Below are 24279 nucleotides of genomic sequence, written 5' to 3' on the forward strand. Positions count from 1 at the left end.
CTGCAGAGCAGAGCTAGGGAATCTGATCAGGAGGTTTCACCCAGCTCAGCTGCCAGCCTCACCCTTGCATCCCTCTAGCTTTCTATTCTTGGCTCAATTATTGTCATGCAAATGGCCTCCTTCCTATGCCACCTTCCTGTCTCATTATGATCTTTGTCTTGGGACTTCGGCCCAGGAATTTCAATGCTTCCCAGACCAAGCTGGGCACCAGGAATACTGCCTCCCCCTGCTGGCTTCCCGCTCCAGCCTGATTTTCTTCTTCGGAGACTCAGGAGGGCTGAGCTAAGAACTTGGCACCGGGCCCAGGGTAAGGCCCACTTCCCTGGTGTGTGGTGAGGTCAGGGGGTAAACAGAGGGGCCAATTAAGAGATCAGTTTCGTGATTATGAAATGATTCTCAGCATGTTTTGCTTTTCTCTCTTTTTTTTTTTCAAAAAAAAAGGAGAAAAAAAGATCCTGAATAAATGGAGAGGGAAGAGAAGGAGCCTTCGGGGGCACAGCCAGGGGACCCCAGGCTGGCATGGAGGCACAAATACTCCAGGTACTCGGTCCTCTTACATGCATTCAGGATGAATCTGTGATTTGCAGGACCTGGGCTTTTTTTTTTTCAATTTGAGGGGTACTTTTTTAAGAAAGGGAAGAGAAAAATTATGAGTACAAAATTATGTGCCAGGACTGGGAGAAGGTGGTGCAATTAAGGGTTCCCGCAGCTGACGTTTCATTAGCTTCGCAGTGAATTTGCCTGTGCAGGCATCACCTCATTTAATCCTCAGATCCTGAGGAGTAAGGATTTTTTTATTCCACCTTGAACATATTAAAGATGCTCCCTTTTGGGCCAGAGTGATAGTACAGTGGGTAGAGCATTTGCCTTGCATGAAATGAACTTGGGTTTGATCCCTGGCAACCCACGTGGTCCCCAGAGCACTGCCAGGAGTAATTCCTGAGTGCAGAGCCAGGAATAACCCCTGAGCATCGCTGAGTGTGGCCCTAAAACAAACAAAATGTGCTCCTTCTTTGTCATTCCTTTATCTCAGGTTCTGTGGCTGGCTGAACCTCACAGGGTACTCGGACATCTAACAGGTTAGACAGCCAGAGAGAGAGCACCAGGGTTAAGGTACTTACCTTGCACAAAATTAACCCCAGTTATATCCCCAGCACCACGTAGGGTCTGCCAAGTACCACCAGGGATGATCCCTGAGCCAGGAGTAATGGAGCCCATTGTTTTGGAACCAGAGGAAGCTACCCATCACCTTCCCCCAGCAAGGCCCCGCAGCCAGCCTTCCACTCCCAGGAAAACGGGCCCACGGAGGGCTGCCAGAGGATTGGCTTTTTTCCCTTCTGGAAAAAAAGAAAATCATTTAAGAATTCAGAAATCATTCCAACCCCTCCCGGCCCTCAGCCACTTGGGACAAGATGACATCTGCTTCCCATAGGATGACTCCCCTAGAGTGAAAAATGACAAACGTAATGCAGAAAAATGTACTGCTTGAGTATGTAAAGGCTTGGTATAAATATCGAAGGTCAGCCCCTGGATTTCTCTTGATAAGATGTCAGAGGAGATGAACAGTTTACACACAAGGAAGAACAGGCCATAAGTCCTTGCACGGGAGCCTGCCCAGACTCGCTAGCAATGAAAACAACGGGAATTAAATAACTGCAAGGTGCGATTATGTGCCCATTAAATAAGCAAAAATAAATTAAAATGCTTTTAAAAGCCTTACATTGTCAGTGCTCTGGGGCCGAGAGAAGAGCAGGGAACAACTGAGATTGTCCTCACTTTCCAGAGAGTGCTGGGCCGTGAACAAGAAGAGCAAAAATGTTCAAACCGTCAGACCTAGAAATTCGACTTGGGTAACGATACCCCCGGGGAAATAGCTAAGACAATAAAAAGTCATTTAAAGGAAGACATAGCTATACTTTAATTTTTTATTTATTTTTATTTTATTTTTTTGGCATTGGGGTACTTGGGAGTGCTCAGGCCTTACTCCTGGCTCTGCATTCAGGGATCATTCCTGGTGGGCTTTGGGGACTATATGGGATGCCAGGGATCAAACCTGGATCAACCAGGAGTGAAGCAAATACCCTACCTACTGTACTCTTGTTCCAGCCCAAACATTACAATATAAAAAAAATAAAAGGCGGGCTGGAGCAATAGCACAGCAGGTAGGGCATTTGCCTTGCACGTGGCTGACCCGGGTTCAATTCCCAGCATCCCATATGGCTCTCCAAAAACTTCCAGGAGTAATTCTTGAGTGCATGAGCCAGGAGTAACCCCTCTGCATCGCTGGGTGTGACCCAAAAGGCCTCTCTCCGAAAAAAAAATCAAAGGGTTCTGGAGTAATAGTATAGTGGGTAGAAGACTTGGCCTGCAGAGCCGACCCAGAGTTCTGTCCCTGGCACCAAATATGGTTTCCTAAAGTGATCCCTGAGCACAGAATCAAGAGTAAACCCTGAGAGCCACAAGGTGTGACCCCCAAAGTAAAATAATAATAATAATTTTTTTTTCCCCTCCCGTTGATCATCGATTTGCTCGAGCGGGCCCAGTCTCCATTGGAGACTTTGTTGTTACTGTGTTTGGCATATCGAATACGTCACGGGGAGCTTGCCAGGCTCTGCCGAATAATAATAATAATAATAATAATAATAATAATAATAATAATAATTGGACACAGCCCCTTCACAGGGACTCACTGAACAAATTAGCAGGTTGATACAATGAAAAACTAGGTAGAGATTCAAAGGGAGGCGAGAGGACCATTGGTTGAACAGTAAAGTGAATCGGAGCTAATTCTGGAAAGGGGGGCGGAACACAAAACTCACCCGTCTCACCCGTGAGTTATGTCCGTGCACACGTTAGAGAAGAACTAAAGAGAATTTGGCCAGGTAATTGAGCTTAACGCTCATTAGTTTCCACATTCTATAAAAATTGCACTTCATTCACCATTTATAAAAGAAGGAGAAATCCCCCGGGGAAGCAGATGGCTCAGATCTCACTAGCCACCAGCTCCTGGGCCCAGGGAAGTTCTGTCTTTGTTCTAATCTCCATTGCTCCAGCTGCCCCCGACATTTCTTATTGTTCGTCCCCCAGGGAAGCTACAAAGCAGGGCTGCAATCCCCCCCTCTCCTTTGTTTAATATAATGTCCCTTTCGGAATAAAATGTCAATTCGTTTCTCCATCCCTACTTCACAAGCGGCCCTGGGTTTCTGGACTCAAGCATTCTGCTGCTTATGAAGAATTTCAAACGGCTCCTCCGAAAATGAACACGTTGACCACAGCCAACCTGGAAATGAAAAGCAAATCAACTTCTGAGGGCTTCTCCTCTTCTCAGGTTTGCCCATCCTTGGGGCTGTCCTGACAGGGACAGGCAGAGAGAAGTGATCCCCTCAAATCCCATTTTAACTCCATTCTGGAAGGGAAGACTATTAAACGGAAAGCCTGCCTGCGACTCCGCGCCACTGGTGTGTGTCAGCAATAGCGGCTGTGTCCTGGGGCAAAGCCACCGAGGATGTGAGACTGCCGTGCTCCTCTGATGGCTTGATTGACACTTTGCAGACGAGGGTGGAGGGTGGGAGAGCAGAGCCAGGGAAGCAGCAAACGGTACAGCTCAGAAATAATTGAGGACCCGGGTTGGCGAGAGAGAGAGAGAGAGAGAGAGAGAGAGAGAGAGAGAGAGAGAGAGAGAGAGAGAGAGAGAAGAAGAAGAAGAAGAAGAAACCTTAGAGTTGCTTAGCCAGAGAGGCTACTGGCCACACCCACACCCTTCCTGTCCCTCCCCCCGCCCCCAGAACCTGGAGCAAAGAAACAGACAGACCTACCAGGATGATGACTCTCCAGCCAGATGCCAGGGGTATGTGGGCACACCCTCATCCCCAGTGTGCAGAGGACGTGCCCTGAGAAAATAGAAAAAAAAGAGCTGCAGGGCTGTATCCACTAGTTTCCATCTATGAGAAGAGTCACTAGGTTTCATCTCCTTTTCCATCCAGCTCCCTTTGCCCCCCACCCCAGTAGCTTTCTCACCCAGATTCTTGCATTAATCTTACGACTTGTCGGCCCCCCATGACCCCTTCATCCATCCATCCTTGCCCCTCTTTATTCTATGCCATCTGTCTTCTCTCTGCCTAGCACATCTGACCAGGTCACTCCCCTGCTGAAAATTCTTTCAGAGCTGCCCATTTCCCATTAGAATAAATTGCAACTCCTTAGCTTGGCACACAAGGCAGTCCCTGTCCTGGGCTCTGCCTGCTCCTGCAGCTCCACTACCCTGTCCCTTCTCACTTGTGCTCTTCAGATTCTGACAACTCTGAGCTGAGAGGGGTTCCAGCATTTGCTGCAATGATTGCCAATTGCCAGAAACCCCGAGCAGGTTGGGAAGTGCGCTCTCCCATCCTAGTTTGCTGCTGACTACCAGGCAGTGATAACAATGAGCCTAGGGCCGGAGAGAGATGGCTCACTGGGCTGGAACACAGGAATTCAATCTTGGCATAGCATGGTCCCCCAAGCACGGCCAAGAGAGCAACACCCCTCCCCCTGCCCAGGATAGAGTCAGGAATAGCCCCTGAGCACCTGTAAGCCCCACCTTTTGTCAAAAAAAAAGAAAAAAGTCCTATCATCACTTTTATTACAGTATTGAGATCATTGTTCTATCTCATTAGTTGTTGTTAATCTCTTATTATGCCTAATTTATAAATTAGGAAAAGTTTTCATAAGAACGCATAGGACAGAACATAGTACATGAAGGATTTGATATCATCCCCAGTTTCAGGATCCACAGGGATGTGCCCCCACAGAGAAGGTGGGAACTACTATAGCTATAGTAGTCTACAGTATTTACACATTTTATTTCCTATGCTTGGTTTCCAAATGAGTCCTGGCTGCCATATTTTCCTAATGACTTGTAGAATCCTATGGCATCAGAAGGCATTTGATGTGGACAAGGCATCGTTCATACAGTGAAATCAGAGATCAGACTTGGGTGGCCATGCAACTGACCTGAGTTTTTCTTGATACCCCATGTGGTCCACCAGCTCCACTGATCCCTGAGTGTAGTAAATCCTGACAACTGCCCGATGTGGCCCTAAACCAAAATAAAACAAAACAAAACAAGAAGTCTTCCTTTCTCTGGAGAGACTTGCATTCATGCCTTTCCCAGGCTTCCTACTTTCCTCTCTCAGGCTATTCTAAAACAGAGAACTATGGAGAGAAACGAGAATGGGGGAAAGAAGAATTACAATCGCTTTTACACAACTAGGACTGGCTTGACAAATGACAAATTGCAACCACAATTGAGCAGCATGTAAGAGAATCACTTGAAGGATTCAGTTCCCAGAATTCTCCAGATCTCTGGTGGCTCTGGGCTTCCCCTCCTCTGCCTCTGCTTGCTGACCTCCCTACAGCTCCGGGTTAAGGAGTGAGAGATGGGAGCTCAGGCCCTCTCCACACTCAGAGGCTGGCTCTCCTGAGCTGTATTCTCGAAGGACTCACCTCTTTCTCTGTCTTCTCAATGCTTCTTATTCTTCAGTTCCCTTTCCTGGTTCTGCCTCAGGCTCCTCTTTTTCACTTTGAGGTCAAGAAAGATTCTCTTTCTTAGTGGCTTGAAGGACGGCCTTTGTGCGTAGATGGCAGGATTACTGGCCTGGCTCAGGGAGAGGCCTCTAGGAAGAACCTCCAGGAGAACCAGTAACTTCAGGCACCAAATCTGCAAGGCTCTGCTTCTTGGTGGGAAGCTGGGTGCTCTTTCCCCTAATTCAGTACTTTGTACATTTGTTTAGTTTTGTTTTGGGGGGTGGTTTTCTTTGTTTTTTTTGCTTGGTTTTGGGGGTCACAAAAACACTTAAATCACTCCTGACGGTGTTGGGGGACCAGAGGGGATACCAGGGATCGAGGGATCACATCTAGGTGGACCACATGCAAGGTAACCACCCTATCTGCTGTTCTATCTCTCCAGTCCCAGGCCCCTACATAATTTCTTATTCTCTGCATGCATTTTTTTTTGGGGGGGGAGGAGGCCACACCCAGCAGTGCTTACTTCTGGCTCTGCACTCTTGGATCACTCTTGATGGACTCAGGGAACCACATGGGGTACCAGGGATCAAACCCAGGTCAGTCATGTGCAAGAAAAGTACCCTACTCTCTATACTATCTCTCTGACCCTGTGTTTTCATTTTTTGAAAGGACCACCCCCTGTGGAGCTCAGGGAGTCTGGGGCCATTCCTAGAGAGGCCCATTGGAGGTCAGGGGCCAATAGGACCACAGCTGGCAGTGCTTGGGAGTGATGCTCAGGGGGTCATGTGGCTTCAGAAATTGAATTCAGGGCCTCCCACATGTTACCATTTGAACTCTCTCCCCAGCACAGTCTGGTTGCTTTATAGTCAAGTCAGATTCCAATATCAGGTCTTAGCTGTTTTCCATTTGTCTCATTTCTATAATTCTCATTCATAGAGCCTTCTTTTCTTCTAAGCGTGGCTATTTTTAACCCTGTTCTGCTAACTGCACTTGACCGAAGAACATGCAGGAACAGTGTGAGTTTGAAGGGGCCTCCCTCTGGAGACGGCTGTGCTTATTTAAGTCAAGCCCCAGCGGCCTCACTGGTCCTGAGCTACCTAAACTGAAGCCGAGGTTCAGGCCCCCTGCCTGGATCACACAGTAATGAAACTGCCTGGGATAGCCCGTGGGGCCTCAGCATGTGGAGAGGGGGATCTAGGGTTCCCAGTGCACTGCCAAGAGCAACCCCTAAGCACAAAGCTGGGTGTTGCCCCTGGCACTGCTGAGAGTCACTGCAAAACAGACAAAGCATAAAAAGATACAGAGAAATAACTCAACGGAGTGAGGATATGCTTTGGTGATAGGGGACAGGCTCCATATCGACCCACAGAGTCCCCCCACACACCGAGAAGGAAGGCGGCCATGAGCCCTGCTACAGGTGACCTCAAATCCAACAGGAAGATTTTTCTTTTTTTGTTTCATTTTGGGGATCATACTCGGTGGTGTTCCTGGCTCTGTGTTCAGGGGTCACTCCATATGTGGGATGGGTTGAGCCAGGGTTGGTCAGCAGTGTGCAAGGAAAGCACTTTACTCAATATACCATCCTTCTGGCCTCAGGATCTTTCTATTAGACCTGCCATCATATGTGGATACTGACCTTGGGGGTTTTTTTCTTAATTTTTTTTTTACAGTATTGCTAAAGGTATCTGTCCCATCTCTCCCTGTGACCTTGGGCTTCTTGTCCCCCTTCCTTCTGGTGATGAGAAGGAAAGGTCAGACTAGGACTAACAAAAGTTCTTTCAAGGAAAGGTGATTTTGGGGTTGGAGTGATAACACAGTGGTTAGGGTGTTTGCCTTGCACGCGGCTGACCCAGGTTCGATTCCCAGCATTCCATATGATCCCACGAGCACTGCCAGGAGTAATTCCTGAGTGCAGAGTGAGGAGTAAGCCCTGAGCATCACCAGGTGTGACCCAAAAAGAAAAAAAAATTTAAAAAATGGTGATTTCTAGCCTCTGATTTTTGTCCACATTGACCTATTTTTTCATTTCATTTCATTTCATCATCCTGTTATTTGTCGATTGCCTCGAGCAGGCCCCAGTAACGTCTCTTTCATCCTAGCCCTGAGATTATATTCAAGACTCTTTAGGAGAATGAGACCCATCATTGTTACTGGTATTTGGCATATTTGGTACGCCACGGGGAGTTTGCCAGACTCTGCCCTGTGGGCAGGCTACATTCGATAGCCTGCAAGTTTGTCCAAAGTAGGAATGAGATAATAAGATGTCATAAAAAGATGTTTTGATAAGGTTCCGGGAGCTGGATTTTATAGCCTCTGAGTCTTGGCCTTTGATGGGATTACACGGCGCCAGGGGGCCAGGTGGTGGGTGTGACCCCCGCCTACTGGAATTTGGAGGATCTGGGTGGAGGATGCTCGACTCCAATCCGAGTAGGCTTGGAGATCTCGGCCCCGGAACCCACGTGGCTTTGTCCCTCTGCCAGTACCTTCATGTGTGCGGAGAGTGGTCTCAGCATGCTGGTGGCTGGTCCTGGAGGTCTTCGGCTGTCGGAGCCCTAGTCGGGGCGGGGAGGAAAGCTCAACCTGCTCCCCTCCAAGGGGCTCCGGCGAGGAACAGCCAGGCGCGGGGCAGAAGACGGCACTGGTCTCATTGACCTATTATTTCTTCATTATTGGAAATTTTTAAGACATTTTCGATTTGTTTGCTTTGTTTTATGTTTTAGGGTCACATCTGGCAATGCTCAGGGCCCGCACCAGGCTTGATGCTTGGGAGTTACACATAGCAGTGCTTGGGGCTCACAGATAACTCCTAGCAGTATTTGGGGGGACCCTATGCAGTGATGAGGATCAAATCCACATCAGCTTCAGACAAAACAAATGCTCTACCCGAGCACTGTACTGTCTTTCCCACCTTTATTTTTGCTATTTTCTCTAACACTGAGTTGTTTTTACTGAAATAATTGGCCCAAATAACTCAGCGTACCATTACTTTGGTAGCTATCAGATAAGTAGCACTCAAAAAACATTAGGTCTCCAGTACATTTATCCATTTACAGCCTCCACAAACTGATAAAAATGGCAGTTATTGGGGCCAGACAGATACTACAGTGGGTAAGGTGCTTGCCTTGCACACAGTTGACTTGGGTTCTAGTCCCCAGTCCAGCGTATGATTGATCCCCTCCAGGAGTGAGTCCTGAACAGAGCAGAAATAAATCCTAAACACAGCTGGGTGTGGTGTCAAGCCCCCCTCCTCCCAAAAATAAAAAACCTCAAGAAATGGTCATTGTCAACAAGGATCACCACCCCCTCAGAGAGCAACAAGAGTGGAAATCTCATGGGTCTTGAATGCAGTTGAGCGGGGTTTGGTCCTCAGCACCAAATAGAGTTCTTTGAGCCTCATCCAGGAGTAAGCCCTGAGCATAGCAAGGTGTGGCCCCAAAGTAAAAACAAAACAGAAATTTAAAAAAATGATTCAAGTAGTGCTTTTGCTTACAAGACCCTGGCCTCAGTCCCAGACACCACATGAGCATTGCTGGTAGTGGTCCTGGAAGGCCCCTGAATACCACTTGTATATGGCTCCCACACCTAATAAAATTAATTAAATTTAAAAGATGAAAGGGGGCTAGAGGGATAGTACAGTGGGGAGGGCATTTGCACACGGCCAACTGGGTTTAATCCCCATCATCCCATATGGTCCCCTGAGCACCGCCAGGAGTGGTTCTTTAGTGCGGAGCCACTAAGGAATAACCCTTGAACAATGGCAGGCATGGCCCCAAAAGAAAACAAAACAAAACAATAGAAAAGGGGGCCAAAGAGATAGTATACCAGGGATAAGGTACTTGCCTTACATGTAGCAAATCAATTGCTGCCACCGCGTATGGTCCTCTTAAGCACTGCCAGGATTTTTTCTGAGCACAGAGCCAGTAAAGGTCCCTGGATACTGTTGGATGTGCCCCACTCCCCAAAAAAGATAAAAGGGAGAGATAGTACCAGGGTTCAGATCTTTGCTTTGCATTTCACAGGTCCTGGTTTGTTCCCTGGCACCACATATGGTCCCCCAAGCATCCTCAGGGGTCACTCCTAAGTACAGAGCCAGAAATAGGTCCTGAGCACTGCTGGCTGTGGTTCAGCACACACACACCCTCAACAGAAAGGAGAGAATTTTGCCTTTTTGGAATCACTGTTCTTTTGTTTTTGTTTTTGGGCCATACGCAGGGTTTACTCCTGACTCTGCACTCAGGGTCACTGCTGATAGAGTTCAAGGGCCATACGAGGTGCTGAGGATTGAACCCAGATCCAGGTGTGCAAGACAAGGGTCCTACCCACTGTGTGATCTCTGACCCCCCCACAGTGTTCTTTTTAAGAGGAGGACTGTGAGGTTATGGCATTTGCCTTGTACTCAGCTGATCCCAGTTTAGTCCTAGGGGGACCTTATGTAGTGTCAGGGTTTGAAAAGTCGTCAGCTGCACATAAGTCAAATGCCTTAACTCCTGTATATCTCACTGGTCCCAGAGGACTATTTTACTAAGAAGCTACACAGATGGAAAGTGCAGGCTGTGACCCCCCAAGGTTAATTGCCTTTGTGGAGCTTGGGTATGGTTTACTACGGAGATTTTGTTTTATTTACTGCAGGGGGGGTGGGGGGAGTTGTTTGAGTCACACCTGTTGGTGCTCAGGGGCTGGTCCTGGCTCAGTGCTCAGGGGTGGCTCCTGACAGTGCTCAGGGAACTATATGGTCCTGAGGATGGACTCCAGGCCTCCTGAATATAAAACATGCACTCAGTCCTTTGAGCATTCTGGCCCAAGCTTTTATTTGAATGAATGGCATGTGCAATTGCCCACCAGAACAATAGAAAGTTAGGTTCCTCTGTTCATCTTCCCTCAGTCCAACATCTAACCTCTTTAAACAAATACTTACAGAAAAATCAGTTTTCTCTTTATAAGGGTAGCAAGAAACTGGCAACAAAAGTTGCCTCTGGGGAATGAAACTGGGTGGAATCTTGTTATACCAAGGAAAGGGCTTTGAAGAAAAATGCTATGTAGATCACTGCTGTCTTGATGGGGCTCACGGATGGGCTCTGGGCATCACATCACCCTGTTTGCACCTAAGCTCCCAATCAGAGCTGCGGCTTCACCTGGGTAGATGGAAATTCAGAGGCCAATAAGCAGGTGAGAGGGGGCCTGCAGCAGCTGGAAACCTGGAGGATGGAACTGCAGCACCCTACCAGGTCTCCTCTCACTGGCAGGGTCCTTCTGAGCTGTGAAAGGATCAGCATGGAGTACACAGAAGCTGGTATGAGCCGAGGGCTATGGCTTCCTGCCTGGTCCTTGGTGACTTATCTCTCCTTCCCTCGCCTCCTTTCTTCTTTTTTCTTCTCTTTTGCCCATCTCTTCTCTTCTCTTCTTCCTCTCTCCCTCTTGTACCTGTCCACCTTTATCCTGTTTGTTTTTGTTTTGGGGTCACACCCAGTAATGCTCTAGGGTTACCCCTGGCTCTGCACTCAGGAATCACTCCTGGCATTGCTTGGGGAAATATATGGGGCACTGGGGATCCAGCCTGGGTCCACCACGTGCAAGACAAATGCCCTAAACTGCTCTACCATTGCTCCAGCCCCTGGACCTTGTATTCTTTACTTGATATTTAGAGGGACTGAAGAACAGGCTCTGGAAAGACATTGGGGAAAGTCCAGCTGTGTTTGGAATGAGCTACTAGTGCTCCTTGCCCAGAATTAAATTAGCAAAGGAGAAAATTCAGGTTTCTGAAATGGACTGCAGGAGGTCTTCCTGGAGCCAGTCCAAAAAGCTCTCTGGACACTCGGGGATCGGACAGTCCTGGTCTCATCACTGCTCTCTAACAGGCCTCCTCCCAGGCAGCATCATAAGCTTATTCTAGGCCTCCAGCTATTCGCCTTAGAGGTAGCACTGTAGCACTGCCCTCCCATTGTTCATCGATTTGCTTAAGCGGGCACTAGTAACGTCTCCATTGTGAGACTTGTTGTTATTGTTTTTGGCATATCAAATATGCCACAGGGAGCTTGCCAGGCTCTGCTGTGTGGGCGGGATACTCTCAGTAGCTTGCCAGTTCTTCGAAAGGGATGAAAGAATCGAACCCAGGTCGACTGAGTACAAGGCAAAAGCCCTACCCGCTGTGCTATTGCTCCAGCCTGAGAGGTACTTCATGCAATCTCACAAGTGCCCAGGAAAGTGAGAGGGGTGGGTGGGGAAACTGACAGCAAGTGGTAAAGCCAACAGGAGTTCTCCTTCCAGAGAATCCTGGGTCCCAGGTTCTGCGTTTTTGGAGAGAGAAAGGATGAGAATGAAATTCAGTTCAAGTTGCAGATAACAGCATTCTCCACCCCCTGCTCCTGCAAAGAAAGGAGGGGAGGTGAGCACCCCCATGAGAAGAAATTCTAACACTGCCCCCGGGGACCTTTGGAAATGCTGTTTGATTGATTCCAGTCCCTCCTGGTATTCTGCGCCCCATTTATAAACGTCAGCGCCTGAGATGCCGTTCCCGCTGCCCTGGCAGCTGCCGTTCGATGCTGTCACACACAGAGGGGTCAGAGAAAGTGTTTCCCCGCCCCATGATTGATAGAGATCTGCGAATAAAAGAGAAAGAAAAGCCCCCTGGAGCCCTGATGGAAGAGAGTGGGGAACTTCCTGGGGAGAAAGAGAATAATCTAGAAAAGGTTGATATTAATAGAGCAGAGTGTGTGTGTGTGTGTGTGTGTGTGTGTGTGTGTGTGTGTGTGTGTATAAGAAATAGTTTTGTTTGGTTGTTTTTTTGTCCTGGCTGTGCTCTGGACTTACTTCTGGCTCTGTGCTCAGGAGTCACCCCTAGCAGTGCTCAGAGAACTATATGAGATGGCAAGGATTGTACCCAGGTCAGCGGCATGCCAGGCAAGTGTCATATCTGCTGTACTGTCTTTCCAGCCCAGAGGACTAGTTTTGTTCTGTTTTGCCTTGGTTAGGTTTTGGACCCCTCCTGGTGGTGCTTAGGGATTACTCCTGGCTCAATGCTCTGGAGTCACTCCTGGAGGCATTGGAGGGATCATGTGATGCCAGAGATCATATTTAGGGCTCCTGCCAGCAAAGCACATAGTCAGTTCATTGTGCTGTTTCCCCCACACCAGGACCAGCTTTTTATAACCTGTGGAAAACAAATAGCTTCTGCACGTATAAGGAGAAAAACGATAGTTAAAAAAAAAATCTGTAGAATTCATTTCAGGGACTCCAGGCTTACTCCTGGCTCTGTGCTCAGAGATCACTATTGGTGGTACTCTGGAGGCTTATGTGGCAAGGGGGCATTGATCCCAGGTCAGATAAAGTAAGTGCCCTACCCACTGTACTGTCTCTCTGCCCCAATTTATTTTCTTTAAAATTGTCCCTTGAGGTGGTTGGTTAAAAAGGGGAGCATAGCCAGAGCATTGCCCTGGCTTGATTCCCAGCTCTGTATGGTTCCTCGGGTACTGCCAGAATGAACATTGAGCTGGGGGTAGCCCTGAGCACTATGAGTGTGACCCCAAAAATCAAGGAAAGAAAGAGTTGCCCCTTGAGAAGTTCTATAATATATTCTCTCATTGTGTGACCTAAGGTACCTTGGAGGGCACATTGTGAAATATCTGGGGGCCAATTTAAAGCCTAGGCAATAAGATGCCTTGTTACTGGATAGGGGAAACTTTATTTTCCTTAATTGATTTATCCTACCTGTTTCCCGGTCACTTTTAGCCCTTTCCAAACACTGAGTTCCCTGCCCAGCTGCATTCTCAGAGCGGTTTGGAATAGCCCATGGAGGACAAAATTGCTCAATGAGGAGGCATAATTACCAGCAAAAGAGAAACACACACAAAAAGGAGAATTGTAAAATTAATGTGCTGAGAACTTGGGTGGGCTTTCTCCTCACTTTCCCTAAGTGTATAGAAATGTTTCTGCTTTTAAAGAGTAAACAAAATGTGATATATTCAAGGCCAGAGAAATAGTATGACAGGGAAGGGCTTCCCTCACACACTGCTGACCTGGGTTCAACCCACAGCACCATGTGTGGTTCCCTGAGCTCCACCAGGAGTGACTCCCTGAGCACAGAGCCAGGAGTAAGCCCTGAGTGCCACCAAAAGCAAACAATAATAACGAGAGTGATATATTCATACAAAGAAATATTACTCAACCTTTCTAAAAGGAAGGAATTTCATTTGGGTGGTGGGGGGAATACTTGGTAATGCTGTTTACTCCTGGATCTATGGAATCATTCCTCAGGAATCATTCCTAGTGGGGTTCAGGAGACATATGGTGTTAGAGATCAAACTCAGGTTGACCACATGCAAAGCAAGCACCCTATCCACTGTGCTATTCTTCAGCCCCATAAAAGGAAGGAAGATCTGCTATGCTATAAACGGATAAATCTTAAAGACATTGGACTATCTGAAGCAAGGCAGTTACCAAAAAGGCAAATCCTACAAGATAACACTTCTCTGAGGTTTTAAGAGCAGCCAAAGTCATTAATAGGGACAAGAGAGACAGTGAGAAATAGTGCAGAGAGTAAGGCACTTGCTTTCCATGTTGGGTAGCTGGGTTCATTCCCAGAACTGAACTGCCACGGATCACTCCTGCACACAAAGTTGGGAATAGCCCCTGAGCACCTCTGGGTGTGACCCCAAACCAAACATACACACACACACATACACACACACACACTAACACTCACAGACCAAAAGTAGAATTGGCGTGTCAAGTAGCTAGGGATGGGGAAGGAATTGGAGAGCGATTGTTTAGTGGCTACTGAGTTCAGTTTTGTAAGATGATAAAGTTAGCAATGAAGGTACTCCAATATGAATGTATCTAATAACACTTAGCTCCATACTGAAATATGATTTAAAAGGTATTTTTCTGGGTTGGAATAATAGTACAGCCAGGTAAGGCACTTACCTTGCATGCAACCAAGTTGGGTTCGATTCTTAGCATCCCATATCGTTTTCCAAGTCACACCAGGAGTGATCCTTGTGTGCAGAGCCAGGAGTAAGCCTTGAGTACAACCAGGCATGGTCCCAAAATAGCAACAGAAAGATAAATTTCATGCTATATGAATTTTACCACCATTAAAAACAAAAATTGTGGCTAGCAAACTCAAGTCTACTCTAAAAACATAAAGACTTGACATCACTTGACTTATGCAGAAGAATGTGCCACAGGGGAATGGGGAGATAGCTCACATGCCTAGCATGTGTAAAGCCCTGAGTTTAATCCCTGCCTCTTCTTGCACCGTTCCCCATGCACTGCCAGGTATAACCTGGGTGGTTCCTACCCCTGGCCGTGGTTCTATTAAAAAAAAAAAAAGGAATTGTGTGAGATCAGGGAAACTCAATGGTCCTTCTCTGGCAGAGAGAGAGAGAGAGAGAGAGAGAGAGAGAGAGAGAGAGAGGGAGAATATACTATGGAGTGAGCCAAGATCCAAAAAAGAAAGGCCCAATTATTCTTTGCTCTGAAGCAGAACCTGGAGTTTGGGGTCAGCAGTGCACCCACCCTCTCTAAAACACTCCAGGGAGTGGCCACTTCTCAAGTCTTCTGTCCTCACATCTCCAATAACATTGTGCCATATTGTTGCTCCCACACTTGGAACGTTCCACAGCACTGCCTAATGTGGCCAGCAGGGCTGGCCAGCCCCTTTGGCATGTGGATGAGGCGACAGCAAGTCACAACTCTGCTGGCCAGGAGGCTGCTGAGGTGGCTTTTTAATCCTCCAGTCGTGCCATCCTAGTGATTGCTTTTATTAGGAAATGTAATGAAAAAGACTATATGAAGACCCTGCCAGAAAAAAAAAAAAGCTAATAAGATTTTGCACCAAGTGTGGCGAGAAAAGAAAGGGGGAAAAAGCACATTAGGAGTCAGATAATGAGATAAATGAAAGACCGCGGGGAAGATCATTTTTGCAGACTTGCTGGATGGTTGTAAAATTTTTAATTTGCTGAATTCTCTTTTTTTGTTGTCTCGTGTGCTCCCCAGCTCTCTTTCACTTTTCACTGTCATCTATTTCTCTGAACCTTGTCTCTGTCTTTCTTTGCCTCCCCTGCTCTTTTGTTCATTTCTCTCCTTTTCTGTTTCATTCTTGCTTTTTTGCACGCATGTGCGCATGCGTGCATGCATGCATACTGTGTGTGTGTGTGTGTGTGTGTGTGTGTGTGTGTCCTTGCACCAAGGCCAGAAGCTGCCTCTCAAAACTTGACTGGAAGACCAGTTCCTTGGGCAGCGAGGACCCACCCAGTGCAGGGACAGGAGGACAAAGGACCACCTTCAGCCCAGCCCTCTGGCCCAGAGCAGACTGTGATTGTGCTGAAGGGAAAGAAAGACAGGGGATGGAGAGAAATAGGAGGAGGAAATGGGATTCCAAAGGCAGGACTAGAGATCAAAGACCAAGGAAGGAAGAAGGAAGAGAAAGCCCCCGCTGGTCCTGCAAATCGATTCTCAGCCAAGCCCGCCCTCCTGTCTGTGTCTGCACGGCTAAGCCCACTACTACCTCCCTGGATGCCAAGCCTGAACAGAAGGGCTCTGGGGCGCTGGGTAGGCACCAAGCCGGGCTGCTGGAATAATGGGTGTGCGTTGCCCTGGAGAGAGAGAGGCTCCAGATCACACCTGCCCACACCCCCACAAACACACACTTTAAGGTTTAGGAGGTTCTTCCTCAAATCTGCGCACTCCCTTCACCCCGCCCCGCCTGGTTCCTGCTTTGGCTGACTCTGTCTTCAGGGCCACTTTGAGAAGGGCTGAGGTGCTCAGGCTCCTGTGACTCAGTCTCAGTTCCCAGCTGCAGTTGGAGGGATTGTGCTCAGAGCACACGTAAAGCTTCCCTACGGGGCCAGAGAGAAGCCGGTGCAGCCCGGGAATGAATGACTCAGGATGGAGAAACGCTAGGAGTTATTAGGAGCCCCACTCCCCTTCCTCCATCCCTTTTTCCTTCCCCAGCGGAAACTCTCTGCTCTGTTTAGTGCCTGGGGAAGTCTTTTTCCCAGCTCAGACTCCTGCAGAAATGAAGCTGCTGCTTTCCTAGTGAATGGGCGTGGACTGTATCCACCTCCACCAAGGCAAAAGCCACGGGAAGCTGTAAGGTCCCTGCAAGGAGTGAGGGGACCTGACCCGGGAAAGGCCGAGCAAAATGTGGTCTGTGTGCGGGAAGCTCTGAGAAGTACAGGGGCGCCTCCAGGAACCGGAGGAGCCTGACAGTGAGAACCCTACCCAGGACAGGCAGACAGGGGAGGAAAAGGGCTCTCAAGGAAAATTAGGACAGAGATAGATCGACCGGGTCAGGTGGGTGGGTGGCAACTTGGTTGTAGAGTCACGGTCACGGTCACGGTCCTCCCGTTGTTCATCGATTTGCTCGAGCGGGCCCAGTAACATCTCCATCATGAGACTTGTTGTTACTGTGTTTGGCATATCGAATACATCACGGGGAGCTTGCCAGGCTCTGCCGTGTGGGCGAGATACTCTCGGTAGCTTGCCAGGCTCTCCGAGAGGGGCAGAGGAATCGAACTTGGGTCAGCCATGTTGGCCGCTTGTAAGGCAAACGCCCTACCACTGTGTGAAAGGAGTAAATACAGTAAGAGCCAAGATCCTGAGCATAGTTGCTCATTGTTCCGTGTTGGTGGAATCCTTTCCCCCATCATCTCTGTTTTACAAGTGAGGAAACTGGGGCCCAGTGAGAGGTGAAGTGGAGGAACCAGGACTGCAAAACCCAGAGTCTGACTTCAACCACTTCTCTCCACCTATAGGACAGAAAAACTCAGCTCCGGAGAGCCAGGACAGCGGGTAAGGTGATCCCACTTAAAGTGGGGTAAGGTGATCCCACTTAAAGTGATCACGCTTTGATCCTGGCACTTTCTGAGAAGTGATCCCTGAGTACAACTGGGTGTGGCCCAAAAACAAAACCAAAAACAAAGGAAAGGGGATAGGCTCAGCCAAGCTTCAGAGACTCAGGAAGAGGGGAAACAGCCCCATGATCATGGTGAACTAGCCTGACTAGCAGTGACCATGGGTCAGAACCTTAGAACTTAAGGTTTGCGTCAGAGTCACAAGTGACTGAATGCATGTAACTTAAGACAGTGTGGGGTCCTGCAGAGAGCCCAGCACCCCACAGCCTTCCTCCTCCTGCTCAGACCCGTGACCCCACAGGTTCGCAGTCTGGGGATCACCCCCGACCTTCCGTGGCTCACTGCATCATGAGTGTCAGAGAGTTTGTGTTGCTGTCTCCTTCCCTCCCGCCTTCCCTCCCTCCCACCCCCAGTCTCTGCTTTTCTCTTGATAGAGAAGACACAAATTAGGCAGAAAGGAAAATGTTGACAGTTCCCAGCCTTCCCTCGCTGAGGATAAAGAGAACTACGCTAACGGTTGAAGCTTTAGGCGGATCAAACACAGTTTGTGAGATGCTTCAAATGTATTATTCATCTCACCAATGAGATGCAATCTTGGGTCTCCTCTTTCGCCCCTTCAAGAAGAAACCTCAGCTCCTGTGGATTTCTGGGCCCCAGAGAAAGGGGGATGCGTGGTGCTTTCAGAACACCATCTTTTCAGTATTAAATGACCAAGTCTGTCTCCTATCTCTCTTGAGTGATTGCCCTGGAACTTTCAAGATGGGTTGTATCAAGAGATGGAAGGGGTTGGGGCCAGAACAATAGTACAGTGGATAGGGTGCTTACCTAGCATGTCATTGACTTGGGTTCAATCCCCAGCACCCCATATGACTTACTAGGCCCTACCAGGAGTAACCCCTGAATATAGAGCCAGGAGTAGGCCCTGAGTATGGCCAAAAACAAGAACAAAACAACCAAGAGGTGGGAGTGGTCTCTTGCCAGAGAAGTTAAGGGTGCAAAGGCTGCACGTGAGCTTTATAAAAACTGGGCAGAAGGGCAAGAGAGACAGCACAGTGGGTAAGGTGCTTGCCTTGCCTTGCACACAACAAACTCGGGTTCAATCCCCAGCACTCCATATGGTCCCCCAAGTTTGTCAGGAGAGATCCCTGAGTGCAGAGCCAGGAGTAAGCCCTGAGCACTGCCAGTGGGACCCCCTCGAAAAAGAGATGGGAAAGGCTAGGCAGAGGTGAGTACTTGGGATCAGAAAGAAGACTTCTACACTTAGAAGGGGCAGGGACTGGAGATATCTTTTGTATCCCTGGAAAGCCTTTTGATGCCCCGTGAATGTAAAGGCAATGTCTCATGGACTGGAAGAGTGCTAAGAAGTGCCATCTTCAGCTCAGATAGAGAAGGGAGCACCGAATAAAGGGTGTTGGAAGGATCCTTCCAAGATGGGAGATGTGAATTCTGAAAGTAGACTATAGACTGAACATGATTGTCATTCAATGCCTCTTTTGCAAACCACAGCACCCAAAAGGAGAGAGAGAACAAAAGGGAATGCCCTGCCACGGGGGGGGGGGGGGGGGGGGGGGGGGGGGGGGAGGGCAGATGGGGATTGGGAGGGATACTGGGATCAGTGGTGGTGGAAAATTGGCACTGGTGGAGGGATGGGTACTCGATCATTGTATAATTGAAACTCAAGCACAAAAATTTGTAAGTCTACAACTGTAACTCATGGTCTTTCACTAATAAAAAATTTTTTTAAAAAAAGTGTCATCTTGGTTGTGCCTTGAACACGCCATACCTACTGCACAACCTGGAGCAGAGATTAAACCAAAGGCAGGACATCCCTGCACAGACCTTGTGATTTGGACTTGGGGATGCCCCTGCTGCACCCATCTGAAGGTTTTCTACTCCCTCTGTTCCTCCCTTTGGTCACTAAAGTCCCTCCCAGGTTCCTGCCAGTATTCCAGACCTGAGACACCGGGACCAGAGTCCCAAGGTACACTGTGCTTTTTCTGGAGCTTCCCCTGAGAAGCAAGTACTCCACTTTCCCGTGGTTTTGCCTCACTGTCTTGCAAACCTCCCCAGGGGTCTGTGTCAAACAAAAGAAGTTGGGGTGGAGAGCCTGGACTTTGGTGCAATAAGAAACTGCCCAGAAGGAAGGAAATTTGATATGATGGATCAACAAACCTTAAACCCTTTGACCCAGCAATTCCATTTCTTTAAAATTGCCCCCAGGAAGCCTTGGATAAGTGTGCAAAAATGCACAAAAATGTCCATCCTGGGATAACAGCAAAACTTGCAAATGTTTTAAATACACACGCGCACACACACATGCATAGAATTGGTTAAATAATGGTCTATTTATTGAGTCTTAAAGTCAGATTCTGGGATATTGGAAGAAAGTAATATACAATATATTTTAATTCTAAAAATGTGTTCAAATAATAAAGCATATTTCTCCTTAATTCTAACCCAAGGCTATTCCTTTCTCATTATAGTCGTTTAGCATACTTCCCATCAGACCTTTATTTCTGAAGAATCATTTAATGTAAACAAATAATAAAAGCAGGTTCTGCATGCTTAAAAGTATAGATGTGTGTCTTTACAAAGAGAAAAGGCTGTTTATATACCAAAATGTTCACAGTATTGAGCTTAAATGGTGGGCTTGGATGTGATGTTTATTTCCTCCTGCAGAAATGACTACATTTTCTACATGAACAGAAAAGAAAACAATGTTATTCTTAAATAGTAAAAGCACAAGAAATTGATAACATGGACTGCCTCTGTGGAGTGAAGAGACTGTTCACCATATACTCTTTTATGTCTTTTGAATTTTGTAGCTTGGGCATGGATTACCGATTCACAAAAAGGAATAAAAATGTTTAAATTTAATATGGCAATAAAATAAAATGAGGGCACGGTGGAGAAGACGTCCAGAGGACGCGGAGCCGGGTTACTCTGGGATTCTAAAATCCCTCCAGCTTAGTTACAGTCTCAGGATTCACACCATCTGTGTGCATTTCTTTGTCTCGCCAAGCAAGGAATTAGAACCTATAACCTGGGAGAAATGAGGTAGGGTCTAAAACCAGGCTGGCAGCCAGAAATAACGTTATAATAATTTACAGCCCAGCAACAGTAATGGCTCCATTGGGCTCATTTTCTAACTCTTTCAAGGACTTTTCATTTCCCTTTTACTGTTTTGTTTTGGGGCCACACCCTGCAATGCTCAGGATTTTCTCCTGACTTGTGCTCAGGGATCATTCCTGGCATACCTAGGGGACCATATGGGATGCCAGGGATTGAATCCAGGCCAGCCTGATATAAGTGAGATCCCCACCCACTGTACAATCTCTGTGACCCCACATTTTTTCATTTCCTTTTGTTTCTCCAAATTCTCCTGAGTCGGCCTGCTGCTGTCAAGTTCCTGGACAGGAAAGGATGGACCGAAGATTACGGAATGGTTCTTTGTTTGTTTGAAGACAGCCAGAAAGACCCAGACTCTCATGATTGGGAATTAGGTCTTAGACAATAGTCCCCTCTCTCCCCTTCCCTGGCCCCATCTCCTCCATTAGCACCTAATTCCTGTTGCCCATCTCTGAGCCTCACGTTCCTAAGTTAGGAAATGAGCGTCCTAAGCCTTGCTCCAGTTGCAGAGATCAGTTGTTGGACGATACACCATGGACACTGCCCTGTCAGAACAAAGTCCTGAAAGTGAAGATACTTGAGGTCAGAGAGAGTAGGTACAGTGGGTAGGGCATTTGCTTTGCACACTGCCAACCCAGGTTCAATTCTTGGCATCCCATCTGATCCCCCTTAACTCACCAGGATTGATTCTTGAGTGCAGAGCCATGAGTAAGCCGAGAGCACCACTGGATATAGCCCAACACCTACCCCCAAATAAATTTAAAAACTATAAAGTTAGGGTCTGGAGCAATATTGCAGCCTGTAGAGTGTTTGCCTTGCACATGACTGACCTAGCTTCAATTCCTAGCATCCCAAATGGTCCCCAAGCATTGCCAGGAGTAATTCCTGAGTGCATGAGCCAGGAGTAACCCTTGTGCATCGCTGGGTGTGACCCAAAAGGCAAAAACAAACAAACAAACAAAAAAAAAAACTATAAAGTTAGAGAAGCTTCCAGACGTCTACCCTGGAGGGAGGAGGGATAGATTAGACATTGGGTAGGGGGCCGCTGAAGCCTGGAATAATGACTATTTATCAACTGATATGCAATATGTTCAGCTTGCCATGCTGTGAGAATCAACTATGATGTGCGTCTGTCTGTGTCTGAGATGAAGGCAGCCCACCCTCATTAGAATATGTTCCACAGAATACCAGTTTCCTCCCTCTAGAAAGCTCCTTTCCAGTCCCCTTGGGTCCTATTGGTCACTTCAACATCAGTCCCTGGAAAGTTTCTTCCACTGTTGTAATCAAATTCTCCCATTTCAAAACACACTTAGCAGAGCCGGGGGAGATGGTACAGGAGCTAAAGAGCTTGCCTGGCATGTTCATGAGGCTGGCACCACGTATGGTTCTCCCCAACTCCACCCCAGCACTGAGCATGGCCACAGTTACTCCCACAGGACCAGGAAGGAGCATTGTTGGCTATAGCCCCCAAACTCAATTGTCAAAAGAAAATAAAAAAAAATCAATACACTTATCAAGCCAAGTTCCTAGGCTATAGTATTTGTGGTCAAATAATTTTATATGTCACATAGTAGGTCCTCAGAAGCTATTTTCTGGCTAAATTTTATGCATAGAGACAGGATCCATCTGCAACCTCCTCTCCTTCCTGACCCAGAGGCTTCCTGGAGACTGAGCTCCCTGTCAAACGTCTCTCAAAGTCAAATCCAGAGGAGGTGGGGGCAGAAGATTTAGAACAAAGCATGGCATGGAGTGGGGAATGGTGATCCCCTGAGCACCACCAGGAGTGATTTCTGAGCTCAGAGCCAGGAATAACTCCTGAGCATCACCAGGGGTGGCCCAAAAACTAACAAAAGAGTTAAAAATTAAAATGTTGGACAGAAAGATAATATAGGAGGTAAGACCCTTACCTTACATGACACCTTTCAGGGTTCTAGTCTTGGCACTGCATATACCCACCCCCACCAACAATCCCTGTCCCCCCACCCCCCATGATCACTGAGCACTAGCCAGGAGTTGCTGAGCACTGCTGGGTGTGGCTCCTAAACAGAAGACAAATAAAAAAAATTAAATGCCTTCAGAAACCCAGAAAATAATACAGAGATGTAACCAAAAGGGAAGGATGCCCCAAAGTCATGGAGCAGGCATGTCCCTAGAGTGGCAAGGCCCTTCCGTTGAAAGAATCCACATTAGGGCATCAAATTTTTGTGTACTTTAGCTAACTTGCAACATTGCTTTCTGTAAAACTGCTTGGCTGCTTTGCACCTGGGGGAGAGGGGACTTGCAAAGTGAACAGGGCATAACTTCTTTCTACAAGATTCAGGTGTATTTACTGTCCCTGAAATGTATTGTCTCAGTAAAGCACCCTGCAGATTTGGGTAAAGGCTAACTCAGGATGCTGGTGGTTGGGGGAAATTGCCCTTTCCTGGAATGTATTGTCTCACTAAAGCACCCTGCAGACTTGGGTAACACAAAAAGAGGATGGTCAAGGGAGATTACCTAAGGCTTAATGATTCCAGCTATAACCTTGCTTGTGCTGACAATCGATGTACGTAAATGCTGATCTTTGAATCTATAGGCTAAGGAGTGAGGTACTTTTAAATGGATTGGTTAAGAAAGTATATGTTGTTACAAATCTATTGGCTATGAAATGCGCGGGCTTTGCTGTAACGGCCAGTGAAGGCCTATATAAGATCCCCTTTGAAGAAGTTCGGGGCTCTCAGCCACTGCCCGTTTTTGGGGTATGCTGCGGAGCCCCAGCATGCTGGTCTAAATAAACCCCGTTTTTACTCCTGCAGGAATTGTGTCTATCTGGTCTCTCCGCGCCTCCCCGGGCCAGGGAACTCCCGATCCCAACACCGTGTCAGCTGATCACTGGTAACTGAAATGAAACAAGACTGTGGGTGAAGAGTGGTAAGAGCTTCTGAGTTTCAAGAGAAGTCTGAATCTAGATTTTTATTTTTACTTTTTATGTGCAGTCCCCAGAACGGGTCCAACTCAAATCCATAGGCCATTAATAGCCCGGAGGCCCAGGTGTATGATCTGAACATCAGCTGACCACTCGCCTCCCTTCCAGCTGTTCAAGTCTGTGAGTTCAAGAAAGGCGGCCCTGAGGCTTACTTTCTTGGGGTAGCCTTTTAAGGACAAGACAGGCTCCTGCGGACTCCCAGGCTCCTGGTGTTCAAACAGCAACTTTAAGCGAGAACTCTCTCGCCTGCCTCCTCCTGCCCGCCCCCTGCGGGTCAGCAGGCAGAAATGCAGAGGGTGGGTGTGGGGTGGTGTTTGTGGCGAGGGGGGGAAGGAAGGAAAAGGTGGAGAGGGGCGGGGAGCTGGGGGAGGAGGAGCCAGTGGTCCAAATTCTGGGTGGTTCAGAGGGCGAGAACCCTCCTCTCCTGCTCCACTCAGAGTCCACGGTCCAAGGAGCAAACCTCCCACCTTCCCGCTGCCCGCCCAGGGGCGGCAACCGTGATACCGTCTCACCTAATAAATTCCCGTCAGAGGAGCTGTCAGGGCCTGGGAAATAAATAATGATATTTAACATTTTGTAATAACAACAATTAACCAGTAAATAATGTCCTTTAAACTGCAAACGCTGGAGTAAATTAATTCTTCTAATGAGCTGTCAGCCACGGAAGAAAAAACGTGCCCGTTTCTTTGGTGCCACGCGGCTGGCGTGTGAGCAGCCTGGAAGCTCACCTCGGCCGGGTGCTCATTACCAGGATGCACGAACTGCGGATTTCCCGGGGACTCGGCGGCTCCCGCCGGCTCCCACCCTGTCAGTTCACGCGCCATTCCCCCC

This window comes from Sorex fumeus, unplaced genomic scaffold (genome assembly GCF_029834395.1).
Source record: "Sorex fumeus unplaced genomic scaffold, SorFum_2.1 ptg000063l, whole genome shotgun sequence".
NCBI classification, from domain to species: domain Eukaryota; kingdom Metazoa; phylum Chordata; class Mammalia; order Eulipotyphla; family Soricidae; genus Sorex; species Sorex fumeus.